This window comes from Cupressus sempervirens, chromosome 3 (assembly GCF_028749045.1).
Source record: "Cupressus sempervirens isolate cs-2001-9-10 chromosome 3, ASM2874904v1, whole genome shotgun sequence".
NCBI lineage: Eukaryota > Viridiplantae > Streptophyta > Pinopsida > Cupressales > Cupressaceae > Cupressus > Cupressus sempervirens.
The window spans coordinates 448,245,460-448,262,304 of NC_143120.1; the positions used below are offsets into that span (position 1 = coordinate 448,245,460).

Here is a 16,845-nt window from a genome sequence, read left to right on the forward strand (position 1 = left end):
TAGGTGAATAAATGATGTAGATGAGTAGGTCACGATGTTATAATGTTACAATATTTATGTGATATTGTTTTGATTAAGTAAAAATAGGTTTTAAAGGACCCAAAACCTTATACATAAAACCAAAAGTCTAGAGATAAACGAGAGAAGTAAACATCAGAGAAAAGTAGCACAAGACAACATGAGACAAACCTCCAAAAAGAATAGCCATGAGGTCACCCAAGACAAAGCTGAAAAAGACAACAAAAGAATAGTAAAAGAATAGCAACTGGATAGCTAAGAAGTCTTTATTAGGTCAACAACCTGATCTGCCAGAATATGAATATTTTCAGCAATGACCTTCACCTCGTCCTTTTTACTCACATCCTTATTCTTCTTAGAATGAGCTTGGGTGCATTTGCTAGGTCCTTGAATATCTTCCACCAGAGAGGAGTCCTGCCCTTTGTCATTCTCAAGGCACTTCAAGAGGTTACGCACATTATTAGCCATCTGTTTAAACAACTTTTCCAAATTGCCCAACTTAGCATCCATTTTAGATGCCTTCCCTTGAATACCACTAATCTCTTTATCCATCACCCTTTATTTGGCATTGAGCAATGGTATCTTATGCATGAGGTTTTTAACTTCTTCTACATTCCCAATAACCTCCAAAAGTCTATCTTAATGCTGGCCCAATATATGCTCACCTATGGCATTTTTGCTGACTTGCTCCATTTCCTTGCCCAACAACTACATTTGTTGCTTGAGGAAGCCAATTTCATTCAAGATTGTACTAAAGTTACCAAAAAGACCCATCGACGACCCAAGCCCACCATCAATATTATCACCCAAATCTCGAAGATGCCCCTATTCCCCAACATCCTCATTATCCAAATCCCCATTCTTCATAGTCTATAACCTCTCCTCCTGCCACCTTCAAGATTTTCTTTTCCTTCCCAGCCGGTGAGCTAGAGGCTCATCATCAGAAGGGGGAGAGGTGTGGTCATCTTGAAATCCCTTAATACCCTTTCATTTACCTCCACTCCTCTTAATATAGCAATCTCTCACCAATTCCTCCATGAAATTGCTTTCCCAGTCAGAATCACAATCAACAACTATCATTTTCTTCTTTTTAGAGCTACGACCAGAGCCCTTTTTCAAACTCCCTATACCCCCTTTAGCTTCATCTTGGGTATCTGAATAATAACCCTTATCCGGGAGACTCCCTTTTGTATCCTGGTCTACCCCTTTCAAACTGCCCCTAGGTTTCATAATCTTCTTGGAATTTAACACATTCATTATTAGAACCATAAGACCCTCATGGAAAAATGCTCAACATTTGGGTCTTTCTGAATAGCCTGAGTGGAAATGCTAAGAGACTGCATTAAATAAAATGGGAAGTTGATCCTAACATCATGCCTAAAGTGATTTTCCAACATGAAATGGTACCCATACAACTTAGTAAATCTCCCATCTAAAGTTAGATATTCCATTATCACAAAAAGCACAAATCTCCGTGGTTGAGAAATAGAGGCCGGGTTGAAATACAAATCACCTATTTTTACCAAGTGACTTTTCTCCTACTCTATCTCCACAAAATCATCTATGGCTCTATCCGAGAGCTTCCTCTCTTGATAAAAGTTAATCCTGCCCAAGTCTAGCCCCGTGGCCTTTGCAATTACTTCTTTGGTAACATCCATTCACTGGTTACCAACCATAATAGAGCCATCCTTCCAAGATTTAATAAATTGATGCATAATAGAAGGGTTGTTACCTCTAAGCCTTTCCATATACCCTGTGAAATTTCCATGCCTTAAAATATCCTAGACCTTAATCTTGTTCCTCCACTCTGAGTAGCTTGTTGGCTCCACCCTTTTCCTTTTTCCTCCCATATTCACTTCACCAAATTCACTAGTTTTCTTTGTCTAAAATTCCCAACTTGCTCTATAAAAAAAGGCCACACCACAATCGAAAAGAGAAATAGCAAAAACTACCCAGAATCTATGTAAAATGCTCAACTTTCTAAAAAACATAACCCATCGCACTTTGAAATAGTTCTCCTCGTAATTAAAAAACTATTGACACCATCACAATTAAAATAAATTTTCCTAGCTCTCCATTTATCAAACTCGATAAATTGGTGGCTATCTAGAGGTAAGGACTCATTATAATCCCAAATGATTTTATGATTACTAAAGCAAGCCATATTCATAGCCCAATCAATAGTATGGTTGGCTTCTCTAAAATTATGAGTTATAATGCATGTTTGAAAATAATTTATAATGTGAATAGCTTTGAAGATAATATTACTAATAGTCCATGATGGTTTAGTAGTTTTATTTAAACAATTAATAATGTTGAGGGAGTCACCTTCCACCCATATCTTCCTCAAATTCATACTCTTAGCATAAAGAAGACCATGAAGAGCAGCATAGGCTTTGGAAACATGATTGGTTTGATCCCCAATTGGAATAGCCATACCTCCCACATAGTCACCATTAGAATTTCTAATAACAACTCCACATCCTGCTTTGCCTAGGTTCCCTTTCAAAGCCTCATCAAAGTTTATCTTGAACCAATTTGCCAGAGGACAGTCCCATCTAGCATTATCCCTTGGATTAGGATCCTTAATATCCATTCCCAAACTCTTTAGATTCTAGCTATTAAACACCCATTCTTCCCACTCATTATAAGGTTGTTATCCATAACCATCTATTTTAATATTCTCAATCATAAGGACATTAATTTTATAGAACACCTGATCAATACTAGATTCTACTCCTCTAAAGATCCTATCATAGCACTCCTTCCAAATGCCCCAACATAGATAGGGAGGAATGAAGTCCCATAGTTTGACAGTCAAAGCATTCCTGGAAGGAGCCATCCAATTGGTGAAGAAAAATTGAATAGTAGCATGGAAAACCCAATCCACTTTCAATAAGCTACAAACTTTATCCCAAAGCTTCTTGGTAAAGGGGCAATGCAACATGATACGATCCACTGATTCCCAATCAATTTTTGCAGAGAACACATCGATTTATAATGATGAAACTTCTCTTCTTAAGATTATCAAGAGTCAAAATTTTATTCTGTAGAAGAATCCAAAAGAAGATATTAGCTTTGGGTGTCATACCTTTCACCCAAGCCTTAGCCCAATAGGGTTCATCATGATCATCGAAAGAATTAGCATAGGCAGAGGCAATAGAGTATATACCACTAGAGTCAATTTTCCATATTAGATCATCCTCTTTATGGTTTAGAAAGAACACATTCAAACACTTACCCAACTCAACCAAGTTATGGTCCACACTATTAAGATCCACCCACATATCATCCTTCCAATAATCACCCACAAAAGTACCAAACTGATTCTTGCATTGCTCCATATACCTGTTCCATCTTGGATCATCACAAAGTGGGTGGTCCAAGATCCAAATTTCTTCCCAAAAAAGAGCTCTTCTACCATTACCCACCTTCCATTTAACCCCTTTCCTTAAAATATATTTGAAATTCTGAGCATTCTTCCAGATCATGGACCCCCCTTGTTCTAATTCACTATTAAGGAAATGATTAAAATCAAAGTAGTCCCTATTATATTTATCAAACCAAATATTCTTTCATTCCCCCTCTTCCTTATGCCATCTCCATAATAATTTAGCCAATAAGAATTCATTCATTGTAGTAACCCTTCACAATCCAAGCCCTCCCTTCTCTCGGGGCATACACACATTTTCCCAAGCAACTAGAGGGAGTCTTTTTTTGATCTTCATTCTAGTCCACAAGAAAGTCTTCTAAATTTTCTCAATAGCAAGAGAAAACTTTCTCAGAATTTTAAAAACACTCAAAGCATAAAGCAAAACACTTTGCAGGATATACTTGAAAACAATAACCTTACTAGCTTGACTGAGGAGAGAACCTTTCCAATCAGCAAGTTTTGAGTGGATTTTATCAATCAACAAGTTTTAAAAGCTGTCAGGAGGGGCTAAACCCAAAGGTAAACCCATATAGGTTCTAGGCAGAAAGCCAATCTCACAACCAATTATCTTTTTGATCTTATTTTGTCTTGACTCACTAACATTAATAAAGTAGATTAGGCTTTTGCTACAGTTAATGATTTGACCAGTGGCCATCCCATAGTCGCTCAAAGCCTTCTTAATGTTCCTTGTATTTCTCACCAAAGCCTTCCCCATAACAATATAATCATCAACAAATTGTTGATGAGAGAAAACTAAAGCAAAAGGTGAGGGATTAAGGCCCACAAAGTCCCCTTTCACCACCATATTATCCACAAATCTCCCCTTTATGTGATATTGTTAGTAGAGAGACTTAATTGTAAATATTGGATATACAAACCTAATTTTAAATGCAATCATGTGATAATAAATTATTGTGTTTATATATATATTTATTATATGATTTCCTTAGACTATTGATGCTCGAGTTTAGTGTGTAGGGAATTAACCATGTAATTAAATCGGGGAATCAAGGCTCAAACTCTTGTGTACAAGGTTAAGCCAAGGTGAATCTTTGGAAAATTCAAAAACCTTGTTGTAATGTATTTTTCATTTCATAAATGTGAATTTTATATGTGAGATGTATTTAATTTCATGAGAAATTAGAGACATGTCATTGTGAATTATAATGTGTTTTATTGTGTCACTTGACACTTGTATGGTTCATGTGTAGATGACATGTCATTTAGGGAAGTAACCTACCCTAAACCTAACATCAATATAATACCCAAGTTAACTTAACATGGAAAAATGTTACGAGAAGTCTCCATCCTTTTGAAATTCGAATTCCAACTTCCTAGTGACTTTAGGGGATCTAAAAGTAGTCCTAGGGGGTTATTTTGGTGAAAATATAGTGCCCATATGATAGTAGTATGAGTTGGGGGTCTAAATTTCAACATAGTTTGGTTTAGATGGCTTAGGAGACCCTTCAAACAAGTCACTTTCAAAGCATTTCGAAATTAGGAGTGTCACATGACTTCTTCCACACCCTCTAAGTTGGTCAAGGCTATATTTTTAGAAGGAGATAGTGGTGTAAGGAAGGAAGGCTTATGTTATGCCCAATTTTAGTAAGTGAGGGTTTTGGGATCCTTTTTAGTGGACTTGAGATAGAATTAGTAAATTTTCTACCCACTCTCTAACTTTAGAGATACTTAGGATTTTAGAGACTTGGAGGGAAGGAAAAAGGAGCTCTTCTTCAACTTTCATTTCCATTTGCATAGGACCAAGGTTGGTGCTTCTTTCCCATGTAGTTAATCTTCTTAAAAACTTGCATAGTAGTGTTGCATTCATGTGCATGAAGGAGTGTGATTTAATATTGTAAGAAGATTGTGGTTTATGTTGTTTTGTGGTGAATATGTGGTTTTTTTGCATTTGATTTTCTCATTGTTTTTCCTCATCTTGCTATGCGAGTGTTGTTATAGGTGTGAAGACTTCACTCACCCTTTAGGAAGGGAAGAGAAGTCTTGGGTGAAAGGGTTAGTTGGGATCAAGAATGTAGTTGAGAGCCTCTTCTCTTGGAGGGAAGAGAGATTTCATGGATTATGGGCTCCATTGAATCCATTATCTTGATATTATGATTTGGGGGTGATATGTGGAAAATGTGAAGAGAAGAATGTGTTGTGAAAGCCTTGTAGAGGCATGGTGAATGTCAATGTATGTGATTGGTATTGACATGGAATTTATCCTCTTGGAGAGTTCACCTTAACCCTCTGTTCATGGTTCCATTTGTGAACCATTGTGAAAAACCTTGGGTTGGGATTATTCAAGCATTACATTGTGGTGTTGATGCATTTGCAAGATTGCATGTTGTATCCCATTTGATCCTTATTACCCCTAGCTCGGGGGTGGTCTCGTTGGAGGCCTATGGTTGGGAGGAGAGTCTCCATGGTTATTGTTGTTGTTTTTATTTTTATGTATTTGCATATTTTGTGCTCAATGGACCAATGGGAAAAGCTCAAATTACTCAATGTGATGATGTAGCATGAGGAAGAATCCTATCATTATGTGATCCATTTGAATGAAGATTTCTTAATCTATATTGTGTATTAAATTTGTAAGAATGAAACCTCTATTATATGTACATTATTGTGAAATGTAATTTCATGAAAAAGAAGATAATATTGGGATATGATTATAGTTGATTGCGTTGCAAGTTCAATCACACTCATTTAGGTGTATTGAAATGGAAGGATTGATGTATCAAAATAGTCTTAGATGGAATGTAAAATGGACTAATATCTAGGATAACTCATTGTTTGATACTTATGTAATGAACATGCATTAATTGTATCTTGCTCATTTTGAATCATGAATCAACACATGTCCAAAATATTGTTCATATGAAGAAATCTCATGATGCCTTAGTTCAATAAGAAATATCACTTAAAGTTCCATAATTGATAGGAATGATTAATCTATTAGTTCATATTTAATCTTTCTTCAAATTCAATTCATGTGTTAAATTTATTGCTCAAGTAATTATAACTAGGTTCATACAATGGAATTCTAAAGACAATATAATATCTAGATACTTCCCAACCAATATTCCTAACATCATAGTTGATTAAGGAGAATGAATCACAATAGTAAACTTCCACAAGGAAATAAGGGGACATGCTAATATCTAGAAAAAATGCACTAAAGACAAAATAAAGTCAATTTTTTTTTCCAGATTCATGAACACATAGTGATTTTTTCCATTTTTGTTGTTGTTTTCGACTACAAACTATGCAGATCATGAAGATCAAATGCTAATTTTTTTAGAAAAATCCATGATGTTTTTGATTTATTGAGAATTGGTCAACTATACAGTTTGTAGGGAGGATAACCACGTCTAGAAATAAGTCTCTACATGTATATTAGCTCTCTAGATTTTGTATGGTAAGTGCAAAATAATTCCCCTCCAGAATACTTTTGAGGGGGGGGGGGGGGGGGGGGGCGGTGAATTGCCAAACTTTATGCTATAAACCTTTTAATTGAAATCAATACATGCATGAAACATTTCTAATTAACATGAAAGTAAAGGCATGCATGAAAATAGATAACACAATATTTGATCACCCAGAAACCCTCCAAAATGAGAAGGTAAAACTTGGGTGAGGATGACACCCACAACTTATCACTGTAGCAATATGTAACTTGTCAAGGTTACAAAGTTTGACCATTAGCAATGGTCTACCCTGTGAAAGGCCTGCCCTATTAAAGGCTCCAATGCCCTATTAATGGTGTATCTATCTAAAGGATTTACAAACATTCACTTGGAATGTCACCTTGTTAAAAGATTTACAAAATGGCTGTTAAACCAACCTATCTTCATAGGATTTTCATTCTCCTAATACAATGGCTAGAAAGTATAGTAGAATGTGTTGACCTGATAACTTACAATCTTCAATTGTTGATTTTAGATTGATGTTCAATCCATTGTGATATGATCCTTTTTGATCTGATATGATTCTGTATGAAATGTTGACACTCTGTTCTGATGTCTAGTGATCTGGTAATTCCTCTATTTTTCTAAGTCACCTTGAATGTATTCTTCACCCTTCTATTCTTCGCTCTCTTTTAATCTATCATTCCTATCTTCAATTCTCTTCTCACATACTCTCTCATTAATTCCCATACATTACTAAATTATGGGGTTTCAATCTCCTTAAAAAGGTTTCATGGCTTAAGGTTAGGTATGAATCTACGATTGAGATTCATCCATCTTTCCTGCTCAATTCTTTCCATTTTTTTGATTGGTTGCATGTTGATTTCATAGGGAATCAAAAATATTTGATCTTATCTTTTAATCCTTTGAGATTCATCATATGTTGGCTCAAAAATAGTTTACATCTTAGTTTGTGAGGGCACAAACTCTTATGTTAATTCTGTGTTACTTGACACTTACTGATTATTGATGCTTGACACATATAGAAATTATGTCTTTCTTGGCACCTATAGAAATTCTGTCTTACTCGACACCTATAGTTTACTCAGCACATATATTGACTCAACATCTATTAGTCACTTGATAGTTGAAACTTTCTTGGCAGTATCTATTTTCTCAGCATCTGAATGACTTCTCACATATTGTAACTCAACATCTATATTATACTCGACATTAACTTAAAATTTTTCTCAAGTGTGTTGACACTCAATTTTCAAAACCAATCTAAGACCTACAATCTCTGCCTTTGAAATGAGTGTCAAAAATACTTAACCATACATGATGAATCTACTTTCTTCGAGTATAATATACATTCTGTTCAGCATATATATAAAACTTCAAAAATTATTCAAAATTTTTGTGAAGGAGTTTATACCTCAAAATTTATAACTCCCCCTGAGTTGATGTGCCTTTGTTGTATGCACAACTTCTCATGCTAATTCTGTTACTCTTGTCATTCTTTCTCTATCTGCTCTGTACTGACTCCCCCTTTCACACATCTTTACTTGTAGTTATTGTTTTCTTTTGGCTTATCTATTTCTCCCCCCAAAATTTATCTCCCCAAAATTTTATCTCCCCCTTTTTGATACTTATGTCAAAGGGGTCTATACATTAACTAAATATTTAGCCAAAAATAATTTATTTACCTCCATTACTATCCTCAAAGTAGCATCACAATTTTCTAGTGCAATTTCTAGTTATTTAAGCTGGATGGTTGTCTTTGTTGCAAGGTGAACTAGGCCTTCCAATGTAGAAATATTGGGGTCTTTCTTTAACACATTTTTAGCATAGGTTAGTTCTTTCTGCAAAATTTCCATGTGTGAGGTTATGGCAGATTGAATTAGTATCAATTTGACCTTTGTATTTTCCTCATCCACTTTTAACACAGCTAGTTCCTTCTAAGTGTGAAGCGTAGTTTGAAAATGCTTTTCACTCTGAGATAGATCTTTAGGTAGTTTTATAGATATATTTAGGTTCCTCTCCAAGCTCATTATTCATTGGCTGAATTCTTGTTTGAAAATTGATGGGCCACACAATTTTGAGTACAATGAGAATATATTCTCAAGTACTGCCTTTACCTTTTCAATCTTCTTGGCCAACTCAACTTGTGAAAGTGCTATTTCACTTGACATTCTTTTATTCACATTTTTTTGAAACTTCTTTTCAGACCATTCTAATAGTTTTGCATTTGTATCAAGGTCTTCAGTCTGTACCTAGTCCACTATACTGGATAGTTGCTCCATAATGGGCTTAGTTTCATCAGGTATCTGCAAGCTAAATGCATCTAGAAAGATGTCTTTTATCTCAATTAATTCTTGCCTTTGTTTATACTCATTTCTGAGTATCTCCTATTTCTTTTTCTTTTCCAGTGCCTCTTGCACTTCATTTATCTGTTCAATGTTCATGGTTGCATAGTCATACTTAGGAATGACTATCTCTTCATCTAGAGTAGGGTCTCCATAATGAATTACCCTTGCAACCTTTGTAGAGCTTGAGCCTAGTGCTAAAATTTGAAGTGGTATTGCATTTGTACTTGACTTTTGAGATGTTCCAGTTGGAGTCCCTGTTGTAGGAAAGTTTATAAATGTTTTTATTGCCTCTTGCTCCTTCTCCTTAGGACTTTTCTTGTCCTCTTTAGATCTTCCCTTGTCAATTATAGTAATCTTTGGGGGTGCACCTTGTTCTTGTGCTATAGAGACAGAGGTATCCATCTATCATATTTGATCCTTTGCGGGCTCCTCAACAGTTGTAGTGATTGGTACTATGGAGTCAACCTTAGTTGATGTGTCTTGTGTAGTTTTCTCTTGGGGTTGTCCACTTGTAGCTATTAGGATATGAGAAGGTGGTTCTTGTGGCTTATCCCTTGTGAAGTTAGCTACAACCTTTTGTAGTTCTTCCACACTCACCAAGAATGGATTTGTACACATCTGTGCTTGTAGGGTAGTCTGGTGAAGGATTCTTTTAATATCCTCTACAATTAGTGGATTTATGTTCTAACTAGAATTGTCAGGAACATCTTGTATAGTTACTGTACCTGTAGGTGTGGGAGTTACATGTGGAGGACTTGGTGGTGGCAATTGTGTGTCTTGCACACTCTATTCTATTTATTGTTGTTCAACAGTTGCCATATCATCCTTTTGTGTTTCCTTCTCCACTTTTTCATCTTCCTTTTCTTTTTCACCTTCTTCATCCTTATCATTTTCCTCTTCTTCTTCATTGTTTCTTTCCTCAAAGGGATCTACCTCTCCTTGTTTCACAGTTGTGAGGCCATAGATTAACTTCCACATCTAAGTGGACTTCTTCACAACATTCTCAATTTTATTCTATAGAATACTAAAGGCTCTATACTTGGGTGCAAATTTTCTCCCATGCTTCTTATTTGCCTTGCTAATTTTCCCTTTAGTAAGTTCAAGCATTACTCAAGCCAATGTTGACTCTCTTATTTATTTTTTCATATTGAGACAATAACACCATTTATTTTCTATAATTGAATATAACTCCTTAGGCATTGAATTGTAAAGTTTAAGTGGAGTGTTCTTGAACTTGGCTATCATAGTGTAGACTTACTCTTCAACTATGTTCTGTTCTTCTCTAGTCAATTTATTAAAATCAATGCCTTTTAAGCCAAATAAGTCTGCATTGTCTCTAATATTATCACATATATTTTCTAAGTCAAACTTGGTGGTTTGACTTATCACTCTAAATTGGCTTGTATCCTCAAAATCTATTCTTTCTTCATCTGATTCAGAAGGTGCAACATACTTTCTTCTCAACTTCTTATTGGTTGGACTTTCTTATTCAATAGCCTTCTTCTTTTCCTGCTCCTTAGCCTTCTTTGTTGTAGCTCTTATCTTTTCCCTTGTAGTAGGCTTTTCTGGGCTTGGCTTAGCTATCTTCTTGCCTTTGGGTTGAGCTGCAAGCTATTTCTGAGCTTTTCTCTTCTTTGGCTTAGGTTTGGTAGGAGCTTCCTTGGCTTGCTCTTCCTCCTCGACACCTTCTACCTCTTCTACATCTTCTCCCATGCCTTGGGTTAATGTAAGTGGCTCCTGGTCTTGTTCTTGTTCTTGTTCTTGTTCTTCTATTGTCCCTTCTCCAAATCTAACCTCTAGCTTCTTCAACAGTCTATCTTTCTTTTTCAAAATTGATGTTGTCTTCAGTTCCATGTCCACCTTGGATCTGACAACATCATAAGTGTCAAAGGGTTGAGCAATTTTATCCACTTCCTCTACAAGTAAAGTTGTTATTGCTGCTAATTCCTGATCAATATTGATTTCATATCCAAGTGGCCTCATCCATCTCACCCTTGGTCCTACTGCTTGGATATATGTATAATCAATGTCCACTAAGAAACAAATGTCATTGATGTGTTGCTCAACAAGAGAGACAGGTATCCTGAGTCTCTATTTCATAGACTTCTTGAAGTCTTCAAAGTAATTAGTCATTATAGTTTCAAAATTTCCCCCCATCTACTCCATGTATTCATTAACTTGTACTGCTATTGCCCTGTTTGTTTTCCAACCTATCTTGCCAAAGGAAGGAATTTCATTCTGAACATAAAAGAATATGCATATCAAAATTGCTCCAAATTTGCATTGGGTACCTTTATACCTTCTTATGGCTCCCAAGTTCTCCATAATCTGTTGTAATTGTATTTCAACTAGATCATATGTATGATCCTTCTTGACAATTTGATCCCTCCTTTATTGTTCACTGTGCGTATAATCCCACACACCCATTTGATCTCGAATGATGATATGTACTGAATGCTGAGTGTCTATGCTGAGTGCTCCAAAACCATCCATTTCATGCCTTCATCTATACACAATGTCTTTCTAGTTTCCTTCTACTCGCACACCCATTTCATTTCATATGATCATCTGAAAATTGTCACTCTAACCTCTCAACTGTTTCCTCTTGATTGATCATCTCATAACTACTGATTTCTCTAACATAATCAGTTTTTTCCTGACATGTCATCTGCTAATATAGTGATTAATAGTAAATACTATGATTTATCTTGATCCTAGTTTTAGTATTGGCTATGGTATTGTTATTATTCTAAGCCATTTTGTTAAAGATTATATCTCTCAAAATAGGGGCATGTACTAGACAACCTATTCATCATGTATTTTAGAGACAATAGCCTTCACATAAATATAAGTTTCTTCTTATCATCTCTAGAGAAAAATATAAGACAACTCGGGACTCAAAAAAATTGAGTGTAAGCTAGAACCATACCCAATGTTGTCATCATGAACAAAATAGATCAAGTAACCACTATCCTCCTCCAGATCTAACCCAGAATCCCTGGGTATAAATATTGCCTCAGAACCAAATCTTCTAGGTCCAAAGTCAAAAACCCCTAGCACATTGCCTCCAACTTCAATCTGAAACTTTCTTGCCTCAGGTTCTACTTGAAGATCAAACTTTACGAGTCCGTTGACCTTAACTACTGAATCTAGTGTAGTACCATACACATAACACTATTTTCTACATGCATTTTCAATCATAAAGTAGGATTAGATATTTCCCAATCAAACTTGTATCCAAGGTAATAAGATCGACCAAAAATAGAGACAAAATCAGAGATATATAAAACTCCCAAGAGATATCTCAACTTGTTTTCAGAGTGATTGACCAGCCTATGTAGGATGATCATAAAACTAACAATAGTAATATAAACTTATCCACTACTAGTTGTAAAAGAGAAAAATGTAAGTTTATTAAATATAACATTAAAAAATGCGAGGAAAAATGAGTCTTGAAGGAAACTTAAGGCAAAACAGTCTATAAGTTATCAAGACAATACTAAAATATTATGCTTGTGTCTTAACATTACCATTATGAAAGATGTAGCAGTTTGGTAGCTCAAACCATCTCATCTAAAGATCATTTTTGGCATATTGAGGTAGTATACCAAAATGTAATTTCACTGTAGTATCGTAAGAAATAATGAATTTTCCATCCTTCACCATATCCTGAGATAGTAGCAAGTAAAATTGAGCAATCTAATTTATTTTGGAGAGATGTATAGACAACCTCTACCCTATATTTTCTTTATGAGGAAAAAAAAGGATCTAAAGTTCTAAGGCTTTAACTTTAGTTATAGTCATGATATGGGTGATGCACAACTACCTCTTGGATTCATGTTCCATCCTACTGAGGAAGAGCTCATAACACATTATCTCATTAGCAAGGTTTTAGACAACAATTTCATAGGAAGGGCCATTGCTGAAGTGGACCTCAACAACTGTGAGCCTCAGGGAGGGTTTGATTTGCTCCTTTAATATTCATTATGCATATAATCCCACACACCCATTTGATCTTGAATGATGATATGTACTGAATGCTGAGTGTCTGTGCTAAGTGCTAAAAAACCATCCATTTCATGCCTTCATTTGTACACAATGTTTTTCTAGTTTCTTTCTACTCGCACGCCCATTTCATTTCATATGATCATCTAAAAATTGTGTCACTCTAAGCTCTCAACTATTTCCTCTTGATTGATCATCTCGTAACTGCTGAATGAGAGCTTTGGGATAAGCTATAGGCATCCATCAAAGCATAAAGGATTTTTTCAGATGGCGTAGATGAAGTAGTAGTATTTTCCTTGGGAGACATGCTTGCAAAATGGAAGCATAGATAAGTCATGTGAACTGTTTGACAGGATGCCTAAACTTAATGTGGTCATCAAAAGCCATGGTTGCTGGATATGCACAAAATAGATATATTGAGAGAATATATTTGTTTAAGTTGCAACTGCCTTGGTAGACATGCATGCAAAATGTGGAATCCTAAATGAATAGTTCAACTGAATCCTCCTCCTAGAGGAAGGCTACAAAAAATACCTATTTCAATTGAATGGTCTATATATACCATCAGGATCAACATTTTGAACAATCCATCAAGATCCTAAATTTCTAGACCACACATTAATGAGGCTTGGTTCAAGCACTTCTTTTGGTGTTTGAACATAACCAATGCAGGTAATAAGCAACGAATTTTATATCCAATATAGGTTATAAGCAGCAAATTCTATATCAAAGTTTAACTCTGGCAATTCAAATACTATTTACTTCATGAAGAATTATGAAGACTTGTCCTTGAAAAGTTGATATCAATTTTTATTAAATATAGTGATCAATTCCATCAAAGCTAAGCCACAATGTCAAAAATCTCATGCCAAACAGATATTTAATGCCCATTCGCCATTACATTGAAAGTGAGAAATGAAAATCTACTATTCCCTCAAAACATTTAGGTGCTAAAATAACTCATCTAGTGATATCCAGTTGATTAAATGGTTTCCGGCCAACAAAACATTTCTAAATCTGCATCACATAGTTCAAGTGAAAGAAAAATGTCTCTTTTACATTAAAGAATTTAATAGTTGAATTTCCATCAATGGACACAAATACTGAAAGAATGAAATCTGATTTTTGCAATCCACAATATCTAAATTGTAAAATTAACTTGCTAACTAAAAAAATACCAAAGATAATGTGGGACATCCATCATCATGTATCTTCAAGGCTCGCTAAATGAAGGATTTGGCTTCATAAACTTTAAAGACAAGTGGCGATAATCTCCATAAAGACAACTAGAATATTTGGGCTGTGTCCAGGGCATGCATGACCAATCCTTATTGAATAGTGGCTTACCACCCACTCTTTGTTTATTTTAATTTGTCTTTTTTTTATCTTTGTATTATGGCTATTATGTGTTATCAACCGATTCTCAATCTATATATAGGACAATTGGTACTGATCAAATAGCTAGAAAGAAGGAGAAAGGGCAACATCATGCTTTGTCAAGATGGCACTATCACTTTTCATTGATGATCTCAGAGGATTTGTCAACAAACAATGAACTCAACTTGCCTCTATTCAAAATTCTTTCAAGCTTAACAACACAAAATTTTGGGCACACGTAGAGAAGGAGATGGAAGATATGGAGTGGCTGGGAACATAGGTTGAGCAGATGACTACAACTGAACTAGCATGAAATGATAATCTCCACAAAGGCACTTTGAAGAACTGGGGAACATTTATCACATGCATAATCAATCCATCTTGACAAGTGGTTTGCAAACCACCTATCATTGGATCAAAGTCTATTTTCAATTTTTTCTCTCCTTGTATTAAGGGTACTACTATTACATTTTTTGATCTAATTCTCGATCTGCATGTATGACTATAGGAAGTTGGCATATTCTTTACAGGGCCTATGGGAATATTGATAGGCAACCATTACCATTAAATAGATTACCAAAAAATCTTTGATTCCATTTTTACTCAAAGCTTAACAATTTCACATCTATCCATTACTCAAAATGACAAAAATAGTACTTTTAAGCCCAAGAGTAAAATCTATGAGAATGGAATGGTTTGAGTTATACCTGAGCATTGACCATGTACTACTTCTAGAGATGCCTACTTTATCATTCCTCCAGTAACAATGCCTCGTACTGGATCTTTCCAGATTTTATACAAATCTTGAATGAGCTCTTACCGGTGCGCCTGAGCACAAACTAGGCCTACATACTTTGTGACTTTAGGCCAGTCTTGAGATGTAACCACCTAACATTTGCAACAAACCCAAAATATTAAGATAAGCATTTTTCATATGAATTGTGTGAACCAGAACAATAGCAAACAATGATCTATATTGAAAACCTACTACCGCTATTGATGGATTGGAATCTTCTCCAGGGTATGGATGTGTAACATCTGCCCCACGAGAGTCTAAAAGACATTGTGAAGCAGAGTAGTCCTGTTGTTGGCAGGTATAAACTAAATTCTAAAAATCAAAGAACACATTACAACATCAAACACTTCAAGAAACTATCAACATTAACAATACACCATAGTTGATGTGGAACCCCTTCTGAAGGTAGAATAAAGTAATATTAATTACCTCACGACCAACTAGAGTCAACAATATTGTTCCAAAACCTCTAGCAAAGATCTCCTTCTAAATAGAAGAGCCCAGAAGCTAAACAAACAAGGCCAGTACAACCACCTCCACTGTAGTATAAAGAGCATTGGTGGTGAATTCAAGTCCAAGCTGCAAAAGCAAAGACATTTACATAAAAACTAAGCAACCCTATTTGGCAAGAAAAGATATATAGAGATTTATGAGCGAAATTACAAATTGATGCTGAAAAACTTAAACCATAAGAATTGTTCTGTAGAAGATAGATTTTGAAATATCATCTGAAATGTTGATACAAAAGTTAAATATTATGGACTACAAACAAGGGACTACACTGTGTACAAGGGACTAATCCTTTACTACACTATGTACAAGGGACTAATCCTTTACGACACTTTTTACATGTTCTAGTTAAATGTTATGGACTACAAGAAATTGTTACTATCCTCAGCCTTATGCTTACATTCTCCTTGCGCAATGATGTCTTTACTACTACCTTGGGTGTATGCCCCAGAAGAAGTTCTTTCTTTTCTTCAATCTACTATCTACATAACATTCAGAAAAGGTCCAGCTTAGCAAACATTCAAGACACTACAATCAATTTTATAAGATGAGTAGGAAATTCCATAAAATGTGAAGGAATCACATATATCTATTCATAAATTAAATCTTTAAAACTAGCAAATTGAATGTTCTATTTATTACACTATAAACTCCTAAATATTTAGGTAGTACTCCAAAATAACTCTGAGTGTCCTTGCTACTTTTACTTTTTCATGAAAACTAGATAAAATAAGTCTTTATATACAAGATCTACATCAATCTCTAGAACATCTAGTAATTCATCCTTGTGATTCCTTTAAAAAATTTCAACACTCACTTGTACCACCCATTGATGTTTATAAATGTTCCCTCGTGAACCCATGAAACTTTGTCAAGATCTAACAATAAAGAAATCATACTAGAAAAATGCAATGCACTAAAACATATAAT

At 35.2% G+C, this 16,845-nt stretch overlaps 1 pseudogene; it reads right to left on the bottom strand.

Moving 5' to 3' along the window:
- Positions 1-212: 212 nt before the first annotated feature.
- Positions 213-16,845, bottom strand: part of LOC149567003 (DNA (cytosine-5)-methyltransferase 1A-like) — a 105,593-nt pseudogene continuing 88,960 nt past the window's right edge.